Genomic DNA, 24,393 nt, shown 5'->3' on the forward strand with positions numbered 1-24,393 from the left:
TTACAATTAACTTGGCGGTATGAGCCCACTTATCAGTGCGACGTTGCTCTCTCACTGCTTCGGTTAGAAAAGGTGTTATCCTCTCCTGAGCCAAGTGTAACCGGTCCTAGATATCCCGGATAGTTTCACTGGCATCGATTTGCCGTTCCACACATCTCCTATCGTGCACATATCTCTGGTTGCTGCTACTCTCCAGCCAATGTTGTGGGCTGACACAGAACGTTTGCAGGGGACCCTTTACTTATTCTCGAGTGGCAGACGGAGACTTGAAAAGGTTACAACACGCTTGGTGCACACACAATACGGCAATTCCCTATTGTGGTCAGACGTCGTCGACGGATGCCTTAATAACGCATACGAGTACCCTCAGACACTGGGCCACCATTACACGCGAAAGCCCGCGGGTCGGAATACTGCACGGTTCGGCCACCTGAATCACAGTGAGGCCTTTCTGCAACCCCGTCAGCTGCTGATAATCTAGTCCCACGCGAGTACTCAGCATCTCCGTATTTTTCAAAGCTGTCGTTCAACATTTAACACTGACCGTTTCCTTACGTGCCTTACCAGCCCTAATAACAAAATTAGACACTAATGCGCTCTGACGCCCGGTCTATCTGTCGCAGTGAACTGTCACTCTAACCATGTACACAGGCGCCTCCAGTTTCTTCTCCTTTGGTTTTCTTTGGACCACTTCTTTCTGTCTTAAAGAGCTCCGCACCAGACATTCGTGTTCTGATACATGTTCATCGATTGCGTACTGGTATCTGTTAGCAGTAAATGTCTTTTTGTGGAGAACGTTTCCTTCACTTGATGCAGTCTACTAACGTTTACCACACGTCCACCATTTTGTATACTCTCTCTTCCTAAGCAACGAAATTCTTTACCTCTTCAGACGTTTCGATTTTGCCAAGTCCATCAACTATAAAAATGAAAAAGAGTATTTAGTTGCCTAATCTGTAGCAGCGTCGGGAAGTTCTATGTGTTAGTGTTTCTCAAACAGCAAAAACTTCAGATGTAATATCTGCAATCGGAAATACTTTGCACCCCTTAAGTTTTCCATCTATGCTGAGTGATAACGCTCCACGTGAAAGCAACAAAAGGTTTCTTCATCGAAGTTAGCACCATACGCTCGATGTAATGAAAGGTATATGGACTTTTATATCTTTACGAAAGGAACTTGGCACTTCTTATTATTCCGCGTCTTGTGTGTACATGAAAAATAATGCTCAAACGTGTGGGAGTGGCGAGTCGTTTACTCGTCCTTCGCCTGCGCTATGACAGGTAGATGCTTTGTCGCCAGCTGTTAACAATGTAAGAGCAGCTTGTGATGATCTTTCCAGCCTTGACGGAGCGAGAAAAGCATAATGGGGATTGTTACAAAATTGCTTCGTCCTGCCCCGATCACAATAAACACACTAAACGACAGCACTACCTTTCCTTTTGTGCATCGCAAGTCGATTATGGCTTTGGAGTTGCTTGCAAATTACGAGAAAAAAAGAAACAGTAGTAATGCAAACTGCTTGATTTTTCTTCTCTTTACATAGACGGAAACGTATTTAATACTTTTGATTTTCTTAAACACTCCTTCACCCCCAGAGAAACTGAGCGGTACTTATGAAACAACAGGTAATTATAAGGCAGAAAACCTTCGGGCACACATTACTGTTGAATGCTAAAATGTAACTATTAAAGTAGGCCTACGGCGCTTCCATTGTTTACTCTGACGCCGTTTAATCTACCATAATGCTCTAAGTTCTGATGTCCTAAAGACGGAATTTGTCTGCATTCCTCTTCGAATGCGGCGAACATTTCTTCGTTGTTTGGAGGAATTACTCTGGCACACAACTATCGCGCTAATTCGTCCCAAAGATGTCTGAAGAGCTTGAGACCGAGACTTTCTCAAGACTGTTCCAACAAACACAGTGGTTTTTTTTAAGACCACGATCTAAGGTTATTTCAGAATCAACTGCATCATTGTCACAATTGTACAGCAAAGATCTGATTCCAAATCACCGCCACACTGTAGCAACCATATTATCCTTTGAAATACGTTCAAAAATTGTGCATTCTACGAAAGGCGAAAACTGATAAATCCAATCTTATAGCAGGATTATCAGGCTTATAAATTACATCACTTCCAACAAATTTTTTAAAGCCAAAATCCCCACACTTAAAAACTGTCAGACATCCGTCAGGTTCAGCGTTGTATATTGGTTTCTACAGTCGGATTTGCAGTGTTATGTTAACTATGACACTTCCTTAGGCCTACCAGTGTGATCATTCCTTTCGTGCTTCCTCGATATCCCCACTTCAGAATAACATAACTCATTAGGATCACGGTACGCATACGCCTGTCGAATGTTGTTTGCGTTAACCTGTGACTCATTCCAAACGTCCGCCCTTCTAGAATCACTTGACACAGCCTGGAAGAGAGCACGTCCGTGAGCCTGACCCTGCACGTCTTGATACCATGCAGAATTCGCATACAGAGATAATCAGAGACTATTGTTTCATATAGCATAGATGTAGGGAAGGACGTAGCTTTATAAAGCTTAAACAAGTTTCACAAGACCTCATAGAGTAATAACTTCAAAAACCTCTCTAGTAACAGCCACGCTAGCTAAAGTCAATAAGTGTTCTGGAAGAAAATGTATATTAAATAAGCGTTCACACCATTTTTTTGCAAAATCATATACCGAACATCCTTGACAGTGAAATATAACAACAAAAATTGTAGTAGTGTTTCAGTGGAGCAGTCCCTGGTCTACTTATATTCTTTTTCTATAATTTTCTCGAGAAAATAAAAAAATATCTGCAGCGTGTTTAGTGAATTCAAGTCATATCACCAAGTAGATGCCCCGCCTGCAAATCAAGTTATCAGCTCCATTTATCTCGTACAACCACTCCCGTTACCGCCTTGGTGGTTCCGCAATTACCGCCATCCAACACCTCGGCCTCTAATTGCTGTCGCTCGACCGAACGCTTGGTGGAAAAACGAAGCACGAATCCGCGTACTTTATACCCTATTTCAGATCTCATTCTGCAGTTTTCATTTGTTCTAATAGCTTGATTCGTTTCACGTATGGTATGATTTATACGTTGAAACGGGTAATTCATTTATCATCATTAAGGGAGTTTCCTACTCCTTAGATTATCTAAAACGTGTTCTTCTACGCTGTCTGAGATTTGCTGCATGTCATTCAGGCTCGTGAACTTGAATAAGCCGTATTAACCTTGATATTTTTAAATCTGATGCAGGACTGATTATTTTGGAGATATAGAAGGCACTACTACCTTATCTTAAACGATACCAATTCAAAGACTGCGATAATGAAATAAATTCCCTGTAAATTGTGAAACTTTTTGTGACTGGGGATTGAAGAAAAGCCCTGTTTCAGTGACTTTTTCAACAAACTCATCGGTGAAGCGTAGTTAGTCCACATTCTATTTACAGATTCTATCTACAGATCATCAAACAAGGATTCCAGTGCTAAAGGATATACTTTAATCGGAATCAGTCCCCCGTCTATAGTTAAGCCATGTCTCCGCACTATCATTTCTTCCAAAAGTGCTAATCCTGCAAGTTTCGCAGGAGAACTTCCGTGTAGTTTTAAAGGTAAGAGACGAGATACCGGCAGAAGTAAAGCAGTGAGGACGGGTAGTGAGTTGCGCTCGTATACTCAGTTGGTAGAGTACTTGCCCGATAAAGGCAAAGGCCCCAGGTTCGAAAAACTTGGTCTAGCACACAGTGTTAATCTGCCAGGAAGATTCGCAATCCCTTATGGTTCATATTCGAATCGTGAAGAAACTGAAGCAGGTGAAATTACGTATGTCTTGCCCTTAAACATAAAAGTAACAGAATACAGCTTTGCACAATTTAGTTAGGAAAATCAGATACTTTTAACTAAAAATACAAGATACTAAAAGAAACTCAGGAGCAGCAATAAAATCTTCAGACTGGCCATGAAAAGGCCAGCCGGCAAGAAAGGGTCTGAATGTGTCACTTCCTGAGTAACGAATTCACTCAAAAACGTACTTGTAATTAACTTCCCCGTCGCTTAAGGAAATATTACAAACGCTTTGTGGTAGTGCAGATGTGAGATAAGTTATAATCCCAGTTTTAATAGTTGTGTCTTATAATCTTCGCTGTTGTTGTTGTTGTTGTTGTTGTCTTCAGTCCTGAGACTGGTTTGATGCAGCTCTCCATGCTACTCTATCCTGTGCAAGCTGCTTCATCTCCCAGTACCTACTGCAACCTACATCCTTCTGAATCTGCTTAGTGTACTGATCTCTCGGTCTCCCTCTACGATTTTTACCCTCCACGCTGCCCTCCAATGCTAAATTTGTGATCCCTTGATGCCTCAAAACATGTCCTACCAACCGATACATTCTTCTAGTCAAGTTGTGCCACAAACTTCTCTTCTCCCCAATCCTATTCAATACCTCCTCATTAGTTACGTGATCTATCCACCTTATCTTCAGTATTCTTCTGTAGCACCACATTTCGAAAGCTTCTATTCTCTTCTTGTCCAAACTAGTTATCGTCCATGTTTCACTTCCATACATGGCTACACTCCAAACAAATACTTTCAGAAACGACTTCCTGATACATAAATCTATATTCGATGTTAACAAATTTCTCTTCTTCAGAAACGCTTTCCTTGCCATTGCCAGTCTACATTTTATATCCTCTCTACTTCGACCATCATCAGTTATTTTACTTCCTAAATAGCAAAACTCCTTTACTACTTTAAGTGTCTCATTTCCTAATCTAATTCCCTCAGCATCACCCGATTTAATTTGACTACATTCCATTATCCTCGTTTTGCTTTTGTTAATGTTCATCTTATATCCTCCTTTCAAGACACTGTCCATTCCGTTCAACTGCTCTTCCAAGTCCTTTGCCGTCTCTGACAGAATTACAATGTCATCGGCGAACCTCAAAGTTTTTACTTCGTCTCCATGAATTTTAATACCTACTCCAAATTTTTCTTTTGTTTCCTTTACTGCTTGCTCAATATACAGATTGAATAACATCGGGGAGAGGCTACAACCCTGTCTCACTCCTTTCCCAACCACTGCTTCCCTTTCATGCCCCTCGACTCTTATTACTGCCATCTGGTTTCTGTACAAATTATAAATAGCCTTTCGCTCCCTGTATTTTACCCCTGCCACCTTTAGAATTTGAAAAAGAGTATTCCAGTCAACATTGTCAAAAGCTTTCTCTAAGTCTACAAATGCTAGAAACGTAGGTTTGCCTTTTCTTAATCTTTCTTCTAAGATAAGTCGTAAGGTCAGTATTGCCTCACGTGTTCCAACATTTCAACGGAATCCAAACTGATCCTCCCCGAAGTCTGCATCTACCAGTTTTTCCATTCGTCTGTAAAGAATTCGCGTTAGTATTTTGCAGCCGTGGCTTATTAAACTGATAGTTCGGTAATTTTCACATCTGTCAACACCTGCTTTCTTTGGGATTGGAATTATTATATTCTTCTTGAAGTCTGAGGGTATTTCGCCTGTCTCATACATCTTGCTCACCAGCTGGTAGAGTTTTGTCAGGACTGGTTCTCCCAAGGCCGTCAGTAGTTCTAATGGAATGTTGTCTACTCCGGGGGCCTTGTTTCGGCTCAGGTCTTTCAGTGCTCTGTCAAACTCTTCACGCAGTATCGTATCTCCCATTTCGTCTTCATCTACATCCTCTTCCATTTCCATAATATTGTCCTCAAGTACATCGCCCTTGTATAAACCTTCTATATACTCCTTCCACCTTTCTGCCTTCCCTTCTTTGCTTAGAACTGGGTTGCCATCTGAGCTCTTGATATTCATACACATGGTTCTCTTCTCTCCAAAGGTCTCTTTAATTTTCCTGTAGGCAGTATCTATCTTACCCCTAGTGAGATAAGCTTCTACATCCTTACATTTGTCCTCTAGCCATCCCTGTTTAGCCATTTTGCACTTCCTGTCGATCTCATTTTTGAGACGTTTGTATTCCTTTTTGCCTGCTTCATTTACTGCATTTTTATATTTTCTCCTTTCATCAATTAAATTCAATATTTCTTCTGTTACTCAAGGATTTCTAGCAGCCCTCGTCTTTGTACCTACTTTATCCTCTGCTGCCTTCACTACTTCATCCCTCAGAGCTACCCATTCTTCTTCTACTGTATTTCTTTCCCCTATTCTTGTCAATTGTTCCCTTATCCTCTCCCTGAAACTCTGTACAACCTCTGGTTCTTTCAGTTTATCCAGGTCCCATCTCCTTAATTTCCCACATTTTTGCAGTTTCTTCAGTTTTAATCTACAGGTCATAACCAATAGATTGTTGTCAGAGTCCACATCTGCCCCTGGAAATGTCTTACAACTTAAAACCTGGTTCCTAAATCTTTGTCTTACCATTATATAATCTATCTGATACCTTTTAGTATCTCCAGGGTTCTTCCACGTATACAACCTTCTTTCATGATTGATCTTCGCTATAATTAAGAAATACATCGTCTGTATCACTTGGTAACCCAGACTGCCTTTCACAATCATAACTACAAGTGATCACGGTTTCATGAGGCATCATCATACCGTCATTCATGAAATAAAATCTACGATATCGAAATAATAATAAATCATTGAATCTCTTGTCTAAATACTACAGAACGAAAGAATCATAATATTTTCTGGTCTAAATGAGCAAAATATTTCAAAGTCTATTCCGCTGTCTGCTTTTCGTTTATTCTCTTTTTCTTTAATCATTTAAAATAATCAGATGTCTGAAGATTACTGAAATATGATTCACTCCTGTAAGGATCAGAACAAAGGACAGTTTCTAGTTGAACGCAAAATGGTGTTTTGTGTGTTTAAGCATTACAATGCGCAGTGAAAGAAGCTCTGAAGAACATTATCTGTAACAAACAACTTACGGGAATTCAGCCAGGTAATATTTTCAGCGACAGCTTGTGCCTTGAAAATGGCGGGGTGTACTCCCGCCGAAATATCGGCGGTCACAGAAAATATTACCTGACTGAATACCCCTAAGTTGTTTCAAAATTGTATACGCCAGGAGAAACTCAGGTCTCACATTAGCTGAAACACCTAACACGCGTGGCCATCATAATTTGTTTGAAAACAGACGTTTTACAGCTCCATTGACTTAGCCAGAAAGATGAAAGTAACAACGCTTTAGTGACGTACATGGTTTGGAAAGATTTGATTCGTCTCGGAGATAACGTCAGTGCGAAGTCTGAAAGTGATTTGCGATAGCAAACGAGAATACAGTTGTGTATCGTGATCATGATTATGATCTGAGAACTGCCGGTGACGGTCGAAACTGGTAATTGTCGTTATTGGGAGGGAAAATAAGGTATCTTCAAAACAGGAAATCGCATGTCTCCACTACGACTGAAATTGCCTTCCCTCCTGAACATTTCCTCCCTTGGCGCGACTTGCTATGGATGTTATCTCCCAGTATGACGCTCGCCTTGTTATATTCCGAAATTTTGAGATGTAAGCTACTTTAAGATCCATGTTATGTCGGTCTTATTTAGTACTTTGTCGTTCAAAATATGTGTGAGACAGCGCATTTAGAATTTTTAACAAAATGCTTGGAAAACATTGTAACGGAAAACAAAGAGGGAAATTCGATTTCATATTTTGGGAGTTAATTGCAGGCTAAGCAAAAGAAGTACCAGTAAAACACTCTAGAAATGCAAACTGATCTCCGTAGTTGGTACTAAGGAGTATTCGTATTTGTGGGTATTCTGGCAACAAGTAAACCAGACGTGACAAACCTTCCTCTAAGTCGCGTGAGGGTCAGCATGCTGAGTTAGGATAGGACCGTAACAAGAAAAATGCTATAGGATAACTAAGCGAAGAGAACAAACTCAAGAGTTTGCTGTGTAACGATTGCCAACGGCCTAACCGCAGTGGTGACCACCGGTTCCCGTCAGATCACCGAAGTTAAGCGCTGTCGAGCTGGGCTAGCACTTGGATGGGTGACCATCCGGTCTTCCGAGCGCTGTTGGCAAGCGGGGTGCGGTCAGCCCTTGTGATGCAAAGTGAGGAGCTACTTGATTGAGAAGTAGCGGCTCCGGCCTCGTTAACTGACATACGGCAGGGAGAGCGGCGTGCTGACCACGTGTCAATATCAGCATACAGTGACGCCTGTGTACTGAGGATGACACGGCGGCCGGTCGGTACCGTTGGGCCTTCATGGACTCTTCGGAAGGAGTTAAGAGTTTCTTTTTTTTTTTCCTTTGGAGGCTTCAATGCGTAACATGGCAAGCGGTGAACCGCCACTTCATATGCGGCGACGGCTACTTACAGTGCGCCAGGCCTATAAAACTTTGTCCACACCATACACCCCTGCATACCACGCCGTTGCTCAGCCTCCTCTGGCACGGCTATTTCGTCACCGACAACGTGCGACGGAGTCCTATGGGATTGCCTCGCTGCAATGTCTATAGCTGGTCTTGGTGTTTTACGTCGCGGTTGGAGCAGACCTCCACCTTGGCTCCTCTGGAGACCCAGATTTGTTTTAGATTTGACGAATTTTAAGAAAGATAGCACTCAAGATTTTAGATTCCAATCTCTATTTTTTAACATTTTAGATGTGCATCACGGTTTCACTATCGTTTACACTGATGGCTCCAAACAGGAGAACTTCCTTGACTGTTCTGTGCTGGTGGTTCGTGGGATTAAAGGGACCAGACTGCTACGGTCATCGGTCCCGGCTGTGGCGTTCCCACATCATGTTCCCCGTCTTCGCCTTCCTGTCGAAACGCCGAGCTCCGCGCGATCCTGAAGGCGCTGGAGCAGATGAATCGTGTTCGGGGCGATCGATTTCTTCTCTGCTCTCATTCTCTTAGTGCCTTACAATCACTGCAGAACCTGTAGCCGACTAAGGAGATGGTCCAGCTGATATGTGACCAACTGCACTTGCTCCAACGGCCGGGTAAGGAGGTGTCCTTCTGCTGGGTGCCTGGTCATGTCGGAATATGTGGCAATGAACAGGCCGATCGGGCTGCCAAGGAGGCCTGCAGAGAGCAGGATGTGGTCCATTGTCCTATTCCCTTGCAGTCTGTCATCTGTGCACTCCACAGGAAGTGCATGGAGTTGTGGGAGGAAGAATGGCTGGCGGCGACGGCCAATAAACTGCGGTCGGTAAAGTCAACCACTCGGCCATGGCGTTCCTTCTGCCGGTTGCTCAGGCGGGAAGAAGTTACTCTCACTCGTCTTCAGATCGGGCACTGCCCTCTCAACATAGCTTTCTATTACGGCGGGAGGATCCCCCGTTTTGTGATGCTTGTAGTGTGCACATCTCTGTCCGGCACATTTTAACAGACTGCATTTTATAGCGTGATGCAGGGGCAGAAGCACGAGTTGATGGGGATCTGGCCTGTGTTTTAGCTAACGATGAGACGTGTGTGTCTAGGCTTTTAAAGTTTTGTGATGTGTCTGGAGTCTGGCCTAAACTTTTAGGCTGGAGGTTTTAGTGTATTGCAGAGTGGCCGGCTCCTCCCTTTTTTTCCTTGCGCTCAGCCGGCCACTTCCAACTGCTACATTCTTATAGCTCCCTCTACCACTTTCTTCCTGAGTTGTCCATGTTTTACTGCTGACGCCATGCTTCGTCCCACGCTTCGGCGTGGGTAGGCACACCTTTTTCAGAGCTTGTTAACCCGTGTTTTACGTTTTGTTTTATCTTACTGTTCTGAGTCTTTTCTTGACACCCGTCTCTCTATGTTATTGAGCGGGCGCTGAAGACCTTGCTGTCGTGCGCCCAAAAAAACCCTCTACTACTGACCTCTCTAGAAAGCCAAGTTTATAACAAATACTTGAGATGCCGCGCAGTACATCACCTTGTAGGTGGCTTGTCTTTGTTTCTAATGTTACTCGAAGAGAACTACTAAATTCCTGAATCGACAAATGTCAAAGTGACAAGTGTCGTTCGTACGGTCTCGGAGCTGCTGGAGAGAAGAGAGCAACAAAGACGGGGCGCTCTACATGTTGAACGGTGCCGGCGAGCGCAGAGAGCCTCGCCGCAGTGGACGGTGGGCCAGCCTGGGTAGGGCAGCCTACTAAGCCACTGGTGCGAGTCTGCGCGAGCCGCCCCGGGGCCTGCACGCCTGCGGGGCGGACCACGCTCAGGCAGTCCAGTCTCACAGGCACCGACCGCCCGCAGTGGATTCCTGTGTGAAGGAGCGAGTCCGGCCCGCGTCCTGCTGACGACAGCGAACGACTCAGTGCGAGAGCTAACATGTCACCAGGGAGGTGACGACACTGTGCTCCCATTTCCGATCGGTAACGAGCGACACGAATACACTCGTTACTTTCCGAACATCTGTCACGGTTGGTAACCGCTCCTCGCTTTTGTTTTTCGACAGTGGTCCCGACAGATTTATGTGACAATCTATTATGTAATGTTTACTGTGTTTCACACGAATGGTATCAGATTTGAAAGCTAGGAAACCGAGAAAGAAGCGAAAAAAGTAAAGTTTTGCGTCTTGTCGATATCGTATAAATGGGTTGGAAGAAAATGGAGTAGACACCCAATACTGGTGGTTGAGAAATGGAGAAACTGCTGTAAATCTAAATCAACCGGACAAGGGTTTGAATTCAGTATGTTCAGAATACAGCTTCAGCATATTTACGTCTCCACTGCGTCAGTTGGGGTTTTCTCAGGAGCTAGGAAACATGTAGTTCAAATATTGCCGAACAGTATATCAGTCTTTTGCATCACTGCATTGCACTTCAATCATTCGTTTATATCCGTAATTTCCCAGAGCTTCAGCATACGTCACCTTGACTTTTAAGGTTTTCGGATCTTGGTACATGACTAATAGTGCATGTTTAACTTATACATACGGTGGCGCTAGAGGCTCGCGACTGTTATGTGATGAAGTGACAACTTCGTGAATACTAACATACATCAGTAAATAACAAACGTTTACTTGATATAAAAACTTTATTGGGGCGTTTTGGGTAAGGCCTAAATTTTGAAAACAATATAACACATTGTATCAAGTGGAAAATCCACTCAAATCAATGTTACACGTTAGCGTTAAGGCAATGTTCACTTAAATTTGGCTGTCCTTAAATAAAAATTCGTACTATTGTCGGCCTATTAATATGTTTCATTTTAACCATATTAACTACATTAGACGCCACTACAGGACACAAAATAAATGTGGCGTGATTCCCTGCAAGATGTGAAGCGTGGGATGCAGCTCCAGCTCGGAGGGTTTCATGTCGATGCTGCTGCCTATTTATTATAGGATCTTATCACAGAGGTTCAAGAGACCTAGTAGCCCTCGGTCTTTCCCTTTCCGAACACAGCAAAAGTCGCTTTAACACCAGAGCCTGCGATTTCCATACGCCACGGAGGCAGCCTGCAGCTGGAGAAGAATCTGTGTTCAAACTTCTGCGACCCACCCACAGTAGGTACAGTAGGTACTGTGGGTCTCAGGCGGAAGTGTGAGCTGTCCCTGAGGTGTGCAGCATCAACAAGTGCTTCCTACTTCTCAGGACTTGTTTCCGCTGCATCCCTATTCTTTTCTTGAAGACTTGAACAAAATCGGATCTATATATTAATGGAAGACAGTTTTTGTAGAGGTCGCAGACCTCTACATGAAGCAGTTGTATATAAAATTTTCAGTTTACATTACACAACATTTCTTCTAGTTATAGTTACCCGTTTGGACTGACTGCCATTGTCAGATCACTAACTTAATCACCACAACGTATTACGTCAAACAGTACATCATCGTACGTAGTGTAAGCGCATTCTCTATTATGGCAGTCTGCAGAAACGCGTAATTAGAAGAAAAAAGTACGATCTAGAATGCATATTTTGTCTATATCTATTGTTTTATTTGTTGGCACTTTGACCCGCTACGTAGGCGCTACAAGAGGCCGTGTTAAGTATATTCCAAATTTTTAATTGATTGTGCTTCTCAAGTGTGTGGGACCCGTACGAAATAGAACCATCAGGCGATAATGAACAGATTCAAAGGAAGGCAGGTCGAATGGTCACAGGTTTGTTCGACCCATGGGAGAGTTTCTCGAAGATGCTGAAATAACTGAATTAGCAGACGCCGAATATAGATCCAAAAAATCTCGTGACAGCCTAATTACGTTGGAGGTTTCTAGAAGTAACACAAAATGATGAATCAAGGAATATATTAGAATCCTCGACGTATTGCACCCATAGTTATCGCGTAGACAAGATAAGACCAATTACAGCATTCACAGAGACATTTGAGCTATCTTTCTTCCCGCAATTCATACATGAGTGGAGAGGGATAAAGCAGTAATAACGGGTGCAATGAGACGTTCCTTCGGCCATGCACTTCACATTGGTTTGCAGAATATAGATGAGGATGTGTATAGTGACGGAAAAGAAGTGGAAACACTAAGGAGGAGGCGTGCGACACAAAACGAAAGTTGGTATGCGTGTTTCTAGATCTGAAAGATAATGTCTAGTAAAATTTAGCGCCAGTCGTAGATGGATGGCGCCACCATGAGGATGCAAATCAAGTTTGAAACTTCTTGGCAGATTAAAACTGTGTGCCGGACCGAGACTCGAACTCGGGACCTGCTGTGGCGAAGCCATGTCTCCGCAATATCCTTTCTTCCAGGAGTGCTAGTTCTGCAAGGTTCGCAGGAGAGCTTCTGTAAAGTTTGGAAGGTAGGAAGCGAGGTACTGGTGAAAGTAAAGCTATGAGGACGGGTGTGAGTCGTGCTTGGGTAGCTCAGTTGGTAGAGCACTTGCCGGCGAAAGGCAGAGGTCCCGAGTTCGAGTCTCGGTCCGGCACACAGTTTTAATCTGCCAGGAAGGTTCATATCAGCGCACACTCCGCTGCAGAGAGAAAATTTGATTCTAAAAATCAAGTTTGCTTTAAATACACGCTTTGACGGTAGTGACCGTTAGTTGCCTTTGAGACTGGACGTAGTGAGCTGACATTAGTCGATAACGCCTTTAAGGCGACAATGACGTGACTGTGAACACCGCACTGCGTTTGCAATAGGTCGTTTAATAGGGTTTCGAGAAGGTGTGTGTTCCTTCTGCGATACCGCAGAAAGGCTTGGCAGGAATGTGGCCACTGTAGGTGATGTCTGGCAGCGGTGGTCAGCAGGCAGTGGGGTCGAAAGGGAGGGAGGCCGTGTTCGGCGTACCCCACCCGCAGCAGCCGTGTGAGTGGCAGTCGGAACTGCTACAAATCAGTCGGTGTGGCCGAGCGGTTCTAGGCGCCTCAGTGTGGAACCGCATGACCGCTACGGTCGTAGGTTCCAATCCTGCCTCGGGCATGGATGGTTGTGATGTCCTAGTTACGTTTAAGTTGTTCTAAGTTCTAGGGGACTGATGACCACACAAGTTAAGTCCCATAGTGCTCAGAGACATTTGAACCTTTTTTGCTACAAATCGGTTACTTGGAGGACAGCGCCGAGCCTCACGCCATGTGGCGTAAATTACACTGACCTCAAACGAACCTGCATTTGCGACTACAAGGGAGAGCCCTTTGGAGAGTAAGGTGGAGGTCTGTCGTGTTTCCCGAGGAAAGCTGGTTCTGCGTCGGTCCCAGTGATTATCGTGTGGAGGAGACACGTTGAGGGCTTGCAACCACACTGTCCTTGTGTAACACACTCTGGACATACACCTGGAGTTAATGACTCGCGTGCGATTTCGCATGACAGCAGGAGCAGTCCCGTGGTTATCCCACGCAGCCTGAATGCTAAACTTTTGCGTCAGTCAGATGATTCGACCTGTTGTGCTGCCATTCATTGACAGCATTACAGGACGTATTCTCCATCAGGATAGACCTCGCCCACATACCGCTGTTGTAACCCAACATGCTCTACATTGTCGACTCGTTACCTTGGCTTGCTCGTTTAGTAGATGTATCTCCAAAAGAGCACGTATGGGGCATCATCGGACGACAACTCTAGCTCATCCACGGCCAGCATTAACCGTCCCTGTACTTACCGACCAAGTGCAAAAGGCATGGAACTCAATCCCACAAACTGACATCCGCCACCAGTACAACACAATGTGTGGATGTGGTGTCACCGCCAGACACCACACTTGCTAGGTGGTTGCTTTTAAATCGGCCGCGGTCCGTTAGTATACGTCGGACCCGCGTGTCGCCACTATCAGTGATTGCACACCGAGCGCTGCCACAGGGCAGGTCTACTCTTGAGAGACTCTCTAGCACTCGCCCCAGTTGTAACGTTGAGTTTGCTAGCGATGGTTCACTGTCTACATACGCTCTTATTTACAGAGACGATAGTTAGAATAGCCTTCAGCTACGTCATTTGCTACGACCTAGCAAGGCACCATTTTCAGTTACTCTAATTACTTCAAAAATGTATTCTGAACAGACAATATTGTGAATCATGTACCGTCAAGAGCGACGTTCATCATGAATGGATTAAAGTTAAGTATGAAACTAATTACGTCCGCTTTCTGAATTCTCATTCCTTGTCATGTTCCAGACCTCACGTCAGTATAGTTCTTCACTCCTCACGCCAGCCTGCGTGAGGTAAAACGCGTGCGTTTCGGCCTCCACTAGTAACACGATGTTGGCTCTCCTGCCAACACAAAAGTGGACGTTTGCATGCTTGCGTTCAACATCCCGGCGGTTATCCCGGGGGTTAATTTACCAGTATTTCATATTTGCAATCGCTTACCTCGCGCTTACATGTGATCTTGCGATGTTACTCACTTACGTATGTTACCTAGACAAATGTATTCCCGAAATATTGTTACTGTACATGGTGTCGCGATTTCTTTTTACTTTGGTCGAGTGTACATCCGGCATGGAGTCAGGAGTGCGCTTTGACAGCCTCCCTCCGCTTCAGTGCTGAGTTCTCCCCCGCGCGGCCACGGTCTCTTCCGCCCTGTGGCAGGAGGCCGGCAGCCAGAGCGGACGCCGTCCGTCAGGGCCGCGGCTGATCGGGGCGCGTCGTTTCGCCAGAGCGCGTGACCCACATCGGCAGAGCGGCCCGCTGTTGTGTCACGACGCGCCGCGGCGCTGCCTTCGCCCAGCCTTGATCCCGCGGTCCTCGGCTGTGCTCCCGCGGTCTGCGGTGCTCTGGCTCAGCGGCCGTGCGCAAAGCGCGCTGCACGCCGCCAGCGGCCGTGTGGCGCGCCAGGTTTCTACCGCTGCACTTCCCGATAACACCCGACACCGCCCTCGCGAAAGTTCTCTGCCGCAGAGCAGGAAGCCGAAGCGTGCGCCGGCTGCGTGTAACGGAACACCCGCGGACTGCGACTCCTGTGGAAGGTTCGGCGTGGCCGTGCCGGTCCAGGAAGCATCACGCTGCGTAGATGTTCGCACATTGGAAACTTTCTATGTCGAGTCTTCCTACCGAGACGAAACATACCCCGCAGTGAGATTGCGCCCACAGCTACACACACATTTACATCCGACAAATAACGCGAGTATAAAAATTTCGCTGAATATTCGTCATCGAACTTAACCTCCAATGACAAGCCAGTAACCTTTCGGCAGCGTCTATAAAACTGCCGGAAACTGTCGCCAAAACCATCTGTTCCAACTAAGAGAATCGCTTTGTGGTATCATGAAGAATATTTATTTCAGACGACTAGTTTCGGTGCAACACTTACGCCGTCTTCAGGTCCGCTGTGAACCGAAAGAGTATTTTCATTCCTTGGCCCAAGTCTTCTAGAATGCATATAGTACTAGTTGTCGCGAACTGCGTACATCAGGAGTGTACAGTCTACAACGTGTTGTCGACACTGGTGACAAAACGTTGTAGAATATACACTGCTGATGTACGCAGTTCGCGACAACTAGTATTATATGGGTTCAACGGTACGTAGGCCAAGGAATGAAAGTGCTCTTACCGTTATAGTCGACCTGAAGATGGCCTAAGTGTTGCACCGAAACTAGTCGTCTGAAATTAATTTCTACGATTACACGGCTATGTTGGTTCATGTTCTTTATTTGAGTGAATCGTGGCTGTTATTTGTACGTAGTTAAACTTTATATCTGCATCTGTCTCTACATCAGTACTGTGTAATTCACACTTAAGTGTTTGGCAGAGGGTTCACACAACCCCTTTGAGACTTTATCTCTACGGTTTCACTCTAGAACAGCACATACGGAAACTGAACATCTATATCTTTCCGAGCGAGCTCTGATTTCTCTTATTTTGTCCCAACAGTCTTTTCACTCTAAGTGGCTAGAAGTGAACAAAATATTTTGCCGTTCAGAAGAGAAAGCAGGCGATTTCGTGAAAAGAAAAATGCCTTCCTTCTAATATTTGCCACCCCGACTTCCTTACCATATCTCTGACAGTTGTTTCCCTATTTCGTGATTTTGTGGTAGGGCAGCTTAGCGATTCGCCAAGCATCGGCGTCTTTCATTGAATCGATATAGATGCCATTGGCATCCCAGACACACCTCACGATGGAATACGTATTTAGGCTGGACTAGACACGGAGGAAAAGAAATCCACTGTTGGTCCTGCTGCACTATTGACGGCAAAATGCTGGACACAGAATCTATTGTAAAATATCAAGAAATAACTATCCAGAGTGATATGAAACAGATAGTAGAAAAGTAGAAGCCACACTCAGATTCATAGGAACAATCTTGAGAGAATGTAACTCATCCACTAAAGAAGTGGACGACGGTTCAATCCCGCGTCCGGCCATCCTGATTTAGGTTTTTCGTGATTTCCCTAAACCGCTCCAGGCTAATGCCGGGATCGTTCCTTTCAAAGGGCAAGGCAGACTTCCTTCCCCGTCCTTCCCTAATCCGACGAGACCGATGACCTCGCTGTCTGGTCTCCTTCCCCAAAACAACTAACCAACCACTGAAGAAATGGCTTATAAGGCGCTTGTTAGACCGAAACTTGAGTATTGTACATCAGTCTGAGACGGTTACCAGATAGAACTGAGGGAAGAGATAGAAAAGATCCAACAACGAGTGACATGTTTCCTCGTGAGATCGTTTAATCGGCGAGAGACTGTTGTAGAGACGCTCGACAAAGTCCGTTCGCAGACGCTACAAGAGAGACGTTTGTGTGTCACCGTTTACTAGTGAAATCTCGAGAGATTACCATCTTGCAAGAGTAGACAACATGTTGCTTCCTTCCAAATACAGCTAACGAAATGACCACGACGAGAAAATGCGAGAAATTAGAGCTAATACAGAGGCTTACGCATTGTCATTTCCTCCAGGCGCCATTCTCGAGCGGAACTGGGAAGGGGGGATCAGTCAGTGTTACGAGAAATATCCTCCGTCACACACCGTGAGGTGGCTAGTGGACTACTGATGTAGTTGTAGGTGTAGAAATGTGTGTTCCGAAATACTCGTGCTGAAGGTCCTTCTGAAGTGAGCACTGGCTCTGCAGTGCGGCTGCGATGCTTGCCTCACCTACCCCAGGTCGAACTGCCGCTCTCTTAACTACTGACGGAAGTCCACGTGTCTGTGAAATAATCTCTTAGCAATTCCCATCCGTTTTGCCCAATTCTCATCAGTTCATTTGTGCTGTTGAAATCGGGAACAAGTCTTCACCGTACTCAAAACTTTAGTGACAGCCTCAGCACCGTACTTACTAATCTCAAATTCCTCTGATACCAGTCTCAGAGAAAGATGATGATTTTGAGCCAACGTCCGTTGTACTTGCTCGTTTTTTTCTCGTCTTTGAGCTTGTTGAGTGAAGATATGTAAGTTTCATTTCATACTCACGGCTTGTGTGTGTGTGAAACTTATGGGACTTAACTGCTAAGGTCATCAGTCCCTAAGCTTACACACTACTTAACCTTAATTATCCTAAGGACAAACACACACACCCATGCCCGAGGGAGGACTCGAACCTCCGCCGGGATCAGCCGCACAGTCCATGACTGCAGCGCCTCAGACCGCTCGGCTAATACAGCGCGGTTTTCTCACGGCTTCTGCTTCCCACCAACTCACCATGCGTCTCTGTCGCCAGTTATCGTTCCCTGTAAAAAAAAATCTCAGTATTTGCGCACTTTTGCACTGTACAACAAATCTGTCCACTCTTTATGATCGACTGGTCGCAACAGACAAATCTACTTCAGTTTAGTTTGTTCCTCGGTAAAGTGGCACTTCTCGACACGACTGTCCATGTGCATTCACCCCCTTCATTATACGCTAGTCCCCTCCGTAGCACAATATATTGACGTCAAAGACCAATATTCCAAAGTCGTGAGCATGCAAACTATCGAAAACAGTTTTACTTCTGAATCACCGTATGGAGTCAGTCCAGTGAACACTTAAGTAAACTTCACAGTTGAAACTGCTGTTACCATCCAGCGCCACTTGTACACTTTGTAAACTTAGTCATTTCCTTCTACGTTTCGTTCGAGTAAGCAAAGAAAGTTCTTATTGAACCGGCTTGTTATAACTCTGGTAGCATGACTATGAATTTCTTCGATACCTTTCTTTCGCAATACTTCGACAAAGCACAGATGCCCTAACATCGAGAATAGACCGCAGTGGTGTCTTACTCGCGGTCATTTTAACACACATTTTACTTTCGTCTAGAATATCACAGCAAATAAGAAACCTTCCATTCCGACTTCCCGTATGTTTAGCAATTTAATTCGGGAGTATGAATACAGGGTAATACCACCAATGCCATACGCAGTTCTTATTGAGCTTTCTTCTTATATTAACATACCTTATCTTACGTTTATCGCTTTTTTAACAAGCTTCCATTGACTACAGAAAGCAAATTTTTTATTTAAATCGCTCTCAGTTTCATAGAGTACTTGTTTGGAGACTCAAAAATTAATTTTTCCTATCAGAAGGAAATAAATACTTTCTGTTTGGAAAAACTTTATTTCGGGGCGATAACAACAAAGAAAAATAAATAGCATAATTGTTTATGACTGGAGACATCTGTCCGTCTCCTGATTACCATCTGCATTTATACTAGAGACGAGAAAGGAAATAATTAGATTTCAAACGTTCTGTTGTGTCATTTCAAAAAAAAAAAAAAGTTCCGTTGCGTCTGGCGTTGGAGACTTCTTCCAAATACAAGATTAGATAAAAAACGATTTGACCCTGCCGTCGACAGAAAGGTTTTGACAAACAGCACGTTACGATGCAATATCGGGATGATTAGTGGGGTCTTAAGGATTAACTAGTGTTTGCAACACCTTTCATGCATACGCGCGAAGCTTCTAGACCGGTGCGTGACGTAATTCATCGTGGTGACCATTCCCAACCTTTACGTCTCGTTCTATCAAGAGTGCGACGTGGCAGTTATGCGACTTCAGCGTTAACTCTTCCTCGAGATCACATTCAACTTGCATTTATGCTATAGACGAGAAATGTTGTGCGTCTCTAGAAGTTACTGAACGCCAACTGCTCAGCACTGAAAGTTTGGAAGAGAAAAGTTCTTTGCTGCTGTATCACGTGGTCCCAGGACTCGAAAGGGCAAAGTGCGTGCCCTTGCTCGCAAAGAAAGGAGAAACTGTCGAGGCCGTAATCGTCGGAATGACGCCTGAACTGATACAGATGTCAAATGTATAACACTGGCCGAAGGACTGCCTTATCGAGGATCGGTTTCCTCCTCTTGTCCCTCTGAACACGCCGGCGCAGCGGCGCGGAAATTATGCGCATCAACTCCACAAAAGCTGCCCTTGGCAGGTGGAGTAAGTGTCCACGGTCACCTTCTAGACTACCGATGACTCGCTCCTTCCTGCGAGCCTTTGAAAACCGTTTAGTTATCGGAGTTCACAAAAGAACTATCTAAGCATTCATGGTGGTGTCTGTTTGTTCTATATCGTGTCTCCCTACCACTTTTGCGCAACGACGCTCTGGGAGTGTTTTTTAGGGAATTGACTAGTTTGAACCTGGGACCTGTAGCTGGTAAGGAGACGCCAGACCACACATGACATGTAGAACTCAGAAGAGTTCAGTGAGACTAGCGATGATATAACCAAATACTTAATGATCTAAGCGTCAGCTCCACTGCACTCCCTGTAAAAGAATCTTACTACTAACTAAATTTAGTGGAACGGGTTCAAGGCTTTCCTATTTTTAGTTAGCTGGTAAAATAACGTCGAAAAAGCAGTTAAGTTTACCATTGGAAATTATATTCTGCTCACAAAACATTGTTTATAAATTGCACTATTGATAAAAGGAAGTGTTTTAATACAGGATGGTAAAAACCAACTGCGTTCAACAAAAATGTGAACGAATATTCCCTGAGTGGGTTTCCAAGTTCTACAATGGATCGAAGGATGACCTATGCCATATCAGATCTATAATCTAGGTTTAATTTAAGTTTCACAAAAGAGAAAACTATCAAAATGGTCTACAGTGACCCTCAATTATCTTTAATTACTTATTTAACTTGTCGTAAATTACAGTGGCTGATGTGTCTTCTCAATAACTATATAAAAGAAAAATCATCGCGTTTCAGATCTGTTCTTCAAGTGGCAAATGTCAACACCATGAGTTTAGTTAACGATCGACACTAGTATTACACAAAAAGGGGGTGTAACAGATGACACTTCTGCAGTTCTGAGTGAAGCCTTATGCGCTCAAAAATGCGGCATCGCGTACGTTCATTACCTTGTCGGTGTTTAGGCAGCGTCAGGGCAGCGGCAGGCACCACAGCTCCGCTCACCTCGTCATCTCGGAAGCAACTCTATCCTTACTACAATGTACCGAAGTTGGTTTAAAAAAAAACTATCTGGCTGTGTTTTCATCTGACCAATCAGGGTCTCAATGTTAACCTTAAGCTCCGCCTACAAAACTTCTGTATATCCAACGATAAACGTTATACTTTTCGTGGTGGGGCAATGTTTTTAAAGTTTGCAACGTAACAGAGACGCGAAAAAGTCTCACGCTAAAACCTGCAGCTGGTGTGGTCCTTTTAGCGTTATCGTAAGATCTATACTGTTCTTCTGGAGGGCTCTAGCTTTTAACATGGGCTGGGGGGTGGTCCTTGACGTAACAGAGATGCGAAAAAGTCTCACGCTAAAACGTGCGGATGGTAGTCTTAGAGGAAGGCTGGCGACGTGGGTGTCCAGTCCGTCCCTTATCGTAGGGCCTTCTAGCTTAACACTGTTCTGCTCTCGGCTTCTGTTCTCGTTTCTCCCCTCGGAACTGCGTCGGTCTCACGGTGGGAAGGTACGACATGCATTTAGGCATTCTTGTGTTAGTCTGTGGTATTCCATTTGCTCACTCGTTACTCGTATTACTTTGGTTAACTTAATGTCACAATTTATTCGGAGCTATGTGACATACTACTAGATTTGCTTATTATGTCAGGGTTTTCATGGAAGGTGTTGGATTTGCCTGAAACCTTACAACTATAATCTGAAATTATAGTCAACGAAATTGTTATTTTCCTTCTCCAGAACAGCAACTCATTGAGGGGCTCCGCTGAAGCAGTCTGACTGTGGCTAGGCATAGCAGTTAGGCCAGATTTTTTGTTACGTATTTATTCTCGAAATTTGATGAGCCCAGACGAAGCGAAATGGAAGATCTCTGACGTTTAGTAAGGGCAGATTGTAGCGTATCGGATACTGCCAGCGGATTGCTACAATGCCTCTGTGTTGTAGGTGTTTACAGAACATACCGTTCAATGGGTAGGACTTAAATATAATGGACAGCAAGAAATGCTTACATCTCGCGCTGCCTACTTTCTCTCTTTAAACTTCGAATGGCTGTATTTTTAGTATTAGCTAGCATTCCCTCTTTCTCTCTCTCTCTCTCTCTCTCTCTCTCTCTCTCTCTCTCTCTCTCTCTCTCTCTCTCTCTCTCCGGATAAACAATGCCTTCATTTTTGCTTTAAATAGGGTTATTCGTAACTGAACAATAGCAGGGCGACTAAAATGAAACTAGCTTTATTCTGCAACGGTGCATGTTCTGACTGAACTTTTCTGACAGATTTATAAAGATTGGGAGTCGAAACCAGAGCATAACAGTTCGTAAAAAATTGTAGAGGTTCAGTTACCACTCTGGAATACAGTATGAAACTGTGCTATACATCGTCCATTGACTACTCTGTCAAATGTGTAGCATTCTCAAGATCTTATTAGCTCTCAGAGCATGTTGTTGTTGTTGTGGTCTTCAGTCCTGAGATTGGTTTGATGCAGCTCTCCATGCTACTCTATCCTGTGCAAGCTTCTTCATCTCCCAGTACCTACTGCAACCTAAATCCTTCTGAATCTCCTTAGTGTGTTCATCTCTTGGTCTCCCTCTACGACTTTTACCCTCCACGCTGCCCTCCAATACTAAATTGGTGATCCCTTGATGCCTCAGAACATGTCCTACCTACCGACCCCTTCTTCTGGCCAAGTTGTGCCACAAACTTCTCTTCTCCCCAATCCTATTCAATACTTCCTCATTAGTTATGTGATCTACCCATCTAATCTTCAGCATTCTTCTGTAGCACCACATTTCAAAAGCTTCTATTCTCTTCTTGTCCAAACTATTTGTCGCTCATGTTTCACTTCCATACATGGCTACAGTCCATACAAATACTTTCAGAAAAGACTTCCTGACACTTAAATCTATACTCGATGTTAACAAACTTCTCTTCTTCAGAAACGCTTTCCTTGCCATTGCCAGTCTACATTTTATATCCTCTCTACTTCGACCATCATCTGTTATTTTGCTCACCAAATAGCAAAACTCCTTTACTACTTTAAGTGTCTCATTTCCTAATCTAATTCCCTCAGCATCACTCGACTTAATTCTACTACATTCCATTATCCTCGTTTTGCTTTTGTTGATGTTCATCTTATATACTCCTCTCAAGACACTGTCCATTCCATTCAACTGCTCTTCCAAGTCCTTTGCTGTCTCTGACAGAATTGCAATGTCATCGGCGAACCTCAATGTTTTTATTTCTTCTCCATGGATTTTAATACCTACTCCGAATTTTTCTTTTGTTTCCTTCACTGCTTGCTCAATATACAGATCGAATAACATCGGGGAGAGGCTACAACCCTGTCTTACTCCCTTCCCAACCACTGCTTCCCTTTCATGTCCCTCGACTCTTATAACTGCCATCTGGTTTCTGTACACATTGTAAATAGCAATTCGCTCCCTGTATTTTACCCCTGCCACCTTCAGAATTTGAAAGAGAGCATACAAAACTTTTTTGTGAGGGGAAATAATGCACAAAAAGGAAACTACACAAACAGTTTTTAGTTCATTCAGTGTAGTCCGCTAAGATTCTAGTAACTAATAAAGTTGCCGTTTCTGAAGTAGTTGCTAGTCGGAAAGAGGGTTTAGCACAAAACGGCTCTTACTCCGATAAATGCATAGTTTCTCTCAACTCTTGTCTTTGATGTTTTACTGTCAAATCCGACGTCTCACGTGAATATTGAGGTAGAGAAGGTGAATGTTTGAGTTCGATTTCTCGAGTGTCTGGGATCCGCACCAGGTCGTATTAAAGGAAGACATTTCAGAGGCGGGCCGTTAGATTTGTTTCCGGTGGGTTCGAACAGCACGCAAGTGTTATGAGGATGCTTCGCAGACTCAAACGGGAATGTCTGGAGGGAAGGCGGCGTTCTTTTCGAGGAACACTGATGATAAAATGTAGGTAATCTACATTTGCAGCTGACTGCAAAACGATTCTACAGCCGCCAACATATATTTCGCTTGGGGACCACGAAGGTAAAATACGAAAAATTAGGGCTGATACGGAGGCATATAAACAGTCGCTTTTCTCTCGCTCTGTCTGTGAGTGGAACGGAAAAAGGACCGACTAGTAGGTGTACAAGGTGCCCTCCACCATACACCGTACGATGGCTTGCGGTGTACGTGTGTAGATGTCATGTGCAGTAGGCCGATGGCTCTTCAAAGAAATTGTCAAAATATTCCTCGACCCTTTTATCGCCCCCTCCTCCCTCCCAATACAGTATTTTCTCCAGGAAAACAAAAATAAATACATTTTTGTTCCTCTCAGGCCATAAATTACGTCTCTGACCGATAGAGATCTCTTAATAACGCACATATTTTCTGTCCGATAAATGATGTACAGTGCTATTGGAAGGACGAGGTCAGTTTTCTTCTATTGCGCCGAAAGTTCATAGGTTATTTCCCATGCAGATTGCACTCGTGGCTCAGCAGCCGATAACGCAGTCCTAGGGGGTTATTTAGTAATTCTAATCATGACGCATGTGTTGAATTACAGCCAATCAAGATAGCGGCGCAGCACGGCGTGCACGTGACGAACGGGTCGGTAGGCGGATGTGCGCATGCGCGCGTGCCTTACCTGCTATTACCTGCGCCGTGACTGGCTGGGGCCGAGCGTCCGACGTCGCGTCTCCGGACGAGGGAGGACCACATAAAACTGGCGACCGCGCCAGGAGCTCCCGCGCTCGCCGTGCCTGTCCTCATTCCTTCCGCGAACGTAACTGCACAGAAAGCGGCTGCAGAGACG

The 24,393-nt window shown here is 44.4% G+C and overlaps 1 protein-coding gene and 1 pseudogene across 1 annotated transcript in view; both read left to right on the plus strand.

Annotated features, from left to right (window-relative positions):
- The window catches only part of LOC126336104 (transcriptional regulator ovo), an 820,382-nt gene that overhangs the window by 514,555 nt on the left and 281,434 nt on the right, over nt 1-24,393 (plus strand). The window lies entirely within an intron of this gene.
- LOC126337318 (5S ribosomal RNA) lies at nt 7,893-8,011 on the plus strand (annotated as a pseudogene).

The sequence above is a fragment of the Schistocerca gregaria genome, chromosome 2 (genome assembly GCF_023897955.1).
Source record: "Schistocerca gregaria isolate iqSchGreg1 chromosome 2, iqSchGreg1.2, whole genome shotgun sequence".
Classification (NCBI taxonomy): Eukaryota; Metazoa; Arthropoda; class Insecta; order Orthoptera; family Acrididae; genus Schistocerca; species Schistocerca gregaria.